The following is a 6000-nucleotide window of genomic DNA, read 5'->3' on the forward strand; positions in this document are numbered from 1 at the left end:
TTGTCCCCAGATACCTGCTTGGATGTTGGCCCAGCCAAAGCACTGGAGACTTCTGTGGCTCTCAGCCCGGTGACCCAGGCGAGGCGGCCCGAGAGCAGGTAGATGCCCATCCCTGGGAGCTTCCATCCTAGGGGTGAATCCGCTGCCACGCAGACCCGCCCCGTGCTTCCTTCTCTTGCCCAGCGAGTGGGGACCAATTCCACCCTTGAGGCTCTGCCTCAGAAGTCACAAAAACCACAGTTTCTTTCCAAACGCGACACGTCGTGGAGAAAGGAGTGGCAGGGGCAGCACTTGTGGCCTCGCCATGTCCACTGCCCAGCCCCCGGGTGGCGCCTGCGCCATCTGGCCAGTGCACTTCGCTGGGCACCGAGTCCAAGTCCAAGCCACCCTCCGGGCGGCAGCTCCAGCGAAGCAGCGACTCTGCTTCCTTCCTGAGGCAGCACTACCTCTGCCACCGTGCCCGACAGGGGACACATGGGCACCTCCTCTGGGCCCTGGGGTCGGTTGTGGCCTTTGTGCGCACTCTCATGGTGGCTGTTTCTTGAGCAGAGCAGATCCTGCTGGACTGTACGTGAGACGTCAGGGCTGTGTGTCTTCAGGGTGAACTAGGCCACCCTTTCTGAGCCCCGTGCTGGGACTGTAGGCCCCGAGGTTACAACAGAAGAGGAGATAGGGGAAGGCTCTGCTGCTTTACAGTGGCATACAGGGCCCAGCCCGTGAGCCATCCCCAGTGGTGACAAAGGTGCTGACTTCTTCCTTCCTTCCTTTCTCTGGCTGTGCCCTGTACCTCAGCAGATAAGACCAAATGGTTGGAGCTGTGCTTTTTGCTGGCCACTGGGTGGCAGCTGGGCTGGGTGTCCCCAAAGCTGGGGAAGGACATAAGGCCGACCTCTCTCTCAACAGCTTTGGACTCATTTCTCCTCCCAAGAGGGCCTCCTTCTTGTGACAGTGTGCATGGAGACTGGCAGCCTTGCTGCACCTTGGGGAGCTGGCTCAGTGCTTCCTGTAAGGATTGCGATGGAAACTGGCAGAATACATTTCCCTCTGTCCACGAGACGGAGGCAGGGATGTCACGGGCACACCCTGAAGCGCTGAGTGTGGGCATGTACGAGAGGGTGTGCTCGTGAATGTCTGCATGGTGGGGTGCAGCTGTTTCTAAGGACCAGGTGTCCTTTGCGCTCTGCCCTTGAACAACTGCAGTGACGACTCTGAGGCTTCCTCTGACTTTCACGCTCCAGTCCGTGGGAGATCAGGTGTCTTCCAAACCGCCCCTTGGATGATCTGGTAGCCTCGCATAGAAGTAACCTGCCCCTTCGTCCTGCATCTTGCCTGGAGACTGCAGCTGTTTCAGGTTAGGTGACTCGGAGCCCGGGGAAGGGGTAAGGTGATGCCATAAGCTGTTTAATAAGGAAAGTGGGTTTTCTGTTTCTTGATTCCCTGGCTGACCAGCTGGGGTTGAGTGTGGGCCCTGCCCAGCACGCGGTGGTCAACTTTGTCTGTGAGCTCCCAGCCTGTCTCCCTCAGCTTTCCTCAGAGACACGGGTCTGAGAGGCCTTCTGAGACTCCGCTTTCTCCAGGGGAAGGATGCTTCATCCCACAGGGCTGGCAGGGTCTGCGCCCCCTTTGAGGAGGAGCCCATGTCCCATGGTCGTGTGCAGGGGGGTGTCTCAAGCAGGGGTGAGCTGGAGTCATTATTAATATTTTTCAATACTGTCTTTATTTTTGATTTGAGATCTAAAATAGTTGGGGTTAAACTGATTTCACCTGTTTTCCTTTGCCCTTTTCATGCAGAGGAAACCTGGTAGGATTCACAGGTGAAATTTCCCGACTAGGTTTTTCTTTTTCTTTTTAAAGGTTGACAAGATAGCTTCAGGGAGGAAACAGACTTCACAGAGCATCAGGGCGACTTTGTCACTCGCCAGGATTAGAATTCGGGGCCAAGGTGTGCATAGCTGGAGCTGTTTCTTCCAGTTTTGTTAGAAAAAGCCTTTTGGTGGATTGGGATGGGCTGGGGGAAGGAACTGTAAAGTACATTTTATTACTATGTAGACAAACATAGGGAAAGAAAAGCTCATGGTTAATCCGAGGCTTGCTTTGCTTGCATGTGACAGAGCTTTCGGCGGGGGCATCATAGGGATTGTTGGGGAACAGCAGGAAGGTAGAGTTCCTGGGGGCTCCCCTGAGTTCGTCCCCCAGCCCCTCTGGGAAGCGGGCATCCATGGCTCAGTTATACCTTTCTATCTTCAAAATAAAGGGAGGCTGGAGGCTTGGAGCCCTGTGGGTCTGCATTGTTGCTTTGAGGAGAGGACCCAGGAGTGTTTTGGGAAGGGCGTTAGAAAGCTGGAGCGTGGAGAGGAGGTCGGCTTTTCTGCCACGTGTCTGTAAGGCCGGAAGGGGAGTAGACAGCCAGGTCGGCCCCGGAGTGGAAGGCGGGGATGGATGTGACAGTAAGACCAAAGCCAGGGACATCAAGCTTACCTTTCTCTCTGGGCACATGGTAACTTAGTTACTATTCAGGGTGCTGTGTACAGGTTGGGCGTGGCCCCAGGAAGAGAAAGAGGAGAGGCTGCCCTGGGCTGGGGTGGGCTGGGGGTGGAGGCAGTGAAGACCTTTGCGGGGGGCGATGCAGTCATTGAAAGAAGCCTGGGGGTGAGTCTTGGATCCCGAAGGGGTCTTGCTTCTTGGCTGGACCTCCTTGCCCCCTCTAGAGTCAGCCTATGATGCTGAGTGCCGAAACCAAGCATGGATGTATTCTCTGTGATGTCAGTTTGTGGGGACTCCTCAGGCCCAAAGCTGGGAGACTTGTCTTGAGGTCCCTGTGCTACCAGCAGCTCCGTGTTAGTGGAGAAGGAAGAACTGTTCTTAGGGATTTGTGTCTGTTCTCATAAGGAGAAGGGCAGGTGGCCTCTTCCATGATCTGAAACTGGTCCTGAGACAGTGTCGCTGGGGGTGGAGAGGAGGGACTGAGGCTGGGTTACACCTTTCCTCCAGAGGGGGCAAGACTGCTGCAGATCACAGAGCTACACAGTGGCTGTGTTCCTACAGCTTTCGTCCTCACCTTCTCTTCTTTCGTGAGATGGAAGCTACCAGTCTGGTGGACGTAGGAGGGTGAAAGGGTTCACCCTGAAATCAGACCAGCCATTCCTCTGTCCTCTTTGATGTCTCCAAATCTGCCTCCTTTCACATCAAGAGGCAGAATTTTAAAAGTTGATAAACCAAGGATCAGTGCCCAGATTGGACTTCATCGCTTTAGCAACTCGATGTTTGCTTAGGGGTGTCCATTACCACCCCCTCTGACTGGCAGTGAATCCACACTGGTCCAGTGCTTTATTTATGGGCCCCCTGTCTGTGCTTTCAAATAAGTTTTTCATGAGCAAGTATAATATTTTGTTTGTTAGGTTACTGAGCGGGTAGAAGTGTTTCTATGACCCATTTTAAGCTAGAAGAATAAACAATAGGTTGACTCTTATCCAAAGACATTCCCACGCCCCAAGGGTTTCTGTGTAGGATGAGGGAAAGTGAGGCATAAGTGCAAACATCACTGCTGGCTGCCCATACGTTCTAGAAGAGCTGGTGCATCTTGACTCCTAAATACTCTGGTAGAACAGCAGCCATTAATAAAATCACTTGGACAGTCTCCTCCGTGGTGGGTCAGCAGTGGTAGTTAGGGTTTCCGAAGAAGGCTGATGAAACAGTCATTAGCTTCAGATCGCTGGCTGGGAGAGCTGCACTGGGGGGTTAGGGAGAAGTGGTACAAGTCCTCAGTTCCTGTCCCTGGTCCTTTGCCTTCTGTCTTTCCCATCCCACTTGATGGTGACATGAATGGCTGCTGGGCCTCTTCTTTTGGAGCTTGAAGAAACGTGCTCTACCAATCCCTCCCCTCCCTGGCACTGGATTCCCCGTCTTTATTTTAGGACCCAGGCCACACTCTCCCTTCCGCCCCATATACACACCAGTTACTTCCTTTTCCTTCCTATCCCACTTCACGGCTCCAGGGATCCTGACCTTGTGCGTGGTTTACGATGGGGAAGTGGTTGGGTGGGGAAGGGAATCTGAGAGGGGAGAAGGTTTTGTGGGGGGGGGGGATTTGCATTTTCAGCCTTACACACACTGCGAGCATGCTTTTGATGATGTGCAACATACGTAGAAGGAAGGGGCAAATGCCGACTTTCCTCCTATTGGTTGATGAGGGCTTAGGGGCTCTTTGGTCCTTTTTGGCTTATGGCATCTTAGAGACCTTGTTTCTGGTGTGGGGAGTAGACCTCCTGACGGCCATCTTGCAGTCTTTGGAAGGGAAATTGTCAGTCAGTCTCAACGAATATTTCTATTGCCTACTGCGAACCAAGAGGGGTCTGTTGTGAGCAGACAGTGTCCAGGCTGGGGCAGAGAGGTGGGATTGTCTCACCTGTCTCTCTGCAGTCACCAGGCTATCTCCCTGGTCTCTAGCCCCAGCCAGCTGTCTTGTCCATGTTCCTTTCCTGGGCTCAGTTAGAGAGAGAGAGAGAGAGAGAGAGAGAGAGAGAGAGAGAGAGAGAGAGAGAGTGAGTGTGTGTGTCCCCGCACGCATGCATGTGGTATGTGACGTTTGTATGGTATGTGTGTGTGTGTGGGTGGTGTGTGTATGGTGTGGTGTGTATGTGTGTGTACCTATGCATGTAGTATGTGGTGTGTTGTGTATGGTATGTTTGTGGTGTGGTGTGTATGTGTGGTGTGTTTGTGGTATGTATTTGAGTGTGTATATGTGTAGAAGAGATTTGTAGGGACACACTAATTGGCCTGAGTAGCCTCAGGCCCAGGAGATCCTCTTTTTGGTTGACTCTTTCTTTGCGAGGCAGCTCCTACTTCGGTAGGAGGGTGAAATGAGTAATATACCACCTTTAGTGTATTTTTTATGGAGATTGTATATAAAATTATATAAATATATATAATTTGTTCTATTTTAAGGAGAGAGGGGAGCTTATGTAAGGGGGGGGTGGGTGCAGGGATAGAATGCAGTAGTCATGATTGGGAGGCTTTAGGTAGTGGGACATCTGGGGAGTGGGAAATGGGAGGGCAAGAGACTAAAGCCGGGCGAGAGGATCGGGGATTCATGCCCTCGGCACACATACATAAATGGACAGAAAGCCTACATAAGGTCTATCTATCTAGCTTGTCTGTATCTCTATACGCAGTCATAGTTGGCTTTATTTTTGTACTTGTGCTTAGAGTTGTGTGGGCAGGACCACCTGGGGTGACCTGGGATTCTAGCTCATGCCTTGGTGCCCCCCCCTTCACCATCCATCCTCCATGCCTCGTCTTTTGAGACACTCTCTGTTCAGAGTTGCTTGGGTCTTTCTGATGGAAATGTGTATGTAAACGTTTAAAAAATAAAAAAACAAACAGTGCTCCCGCAGAGAGGACAAGTGAGCCGAGGGTTGTGGGAAACTACTGGATGTGATAGTCCTGGAGAGCCAGGATCCACAGCTCTGGGAGCTTTGTTACTGGGAGGAGACGCTGTGGCTTGAAAGCTTTGGCACAGGTGCATAATATAGTGAGTGTGGAGAGGGGAAGACTCTGAGTCCATCCCCATATTGCTGGGGATGGTGCCCTCATCGAGGTTACCTGGGGGCTGACAGCAGTACCTATCCTGGTTTGCAGCACTTTGACGCAAGCACCCCTGCAGGCATCTCAGGAGAGTTCTGTGAGGCCGATGGCATGGGCTTGGTCTTGGAGAACACCCTGGTCATTCTTGCTGCAGGTTCTTGGAACCAGTGTGGGTGTAGTGTCTGGTAGAAATACATCATAGACGCTTTTTCCAGTTATTATTTTAATTGGAAAATAGGTGGCATTGGAAACAGAATGGTCCAATCCTGGGACACTGAGTGGAGGAGGAGAAGTGGGAGGAGAACCTGGGGCGTAATGGGGAGGATGGGGCCGCTGGACCCTCCTTCTGGCACCTGGCCTGGGACTTCCGGAACTGAACAATGTATCAGTAGAGTCTGACCCAGAACTGGAGATTCT

This window comes from Phocoena sinus, chromosome 8 (assembly GCF_008692025.1).
Source record: "Phocoena sinus isolate mPhoSin1 chromosome 8, mPhoSin1.pri, whole genome shotgun sequence".
NCBI classification, from domain to species: Eukaryota; Metazoa; Chordata; class Mammalia; order Artiodactyla; family Phocoenidae; genus Phocoena; species Phocoena sinus.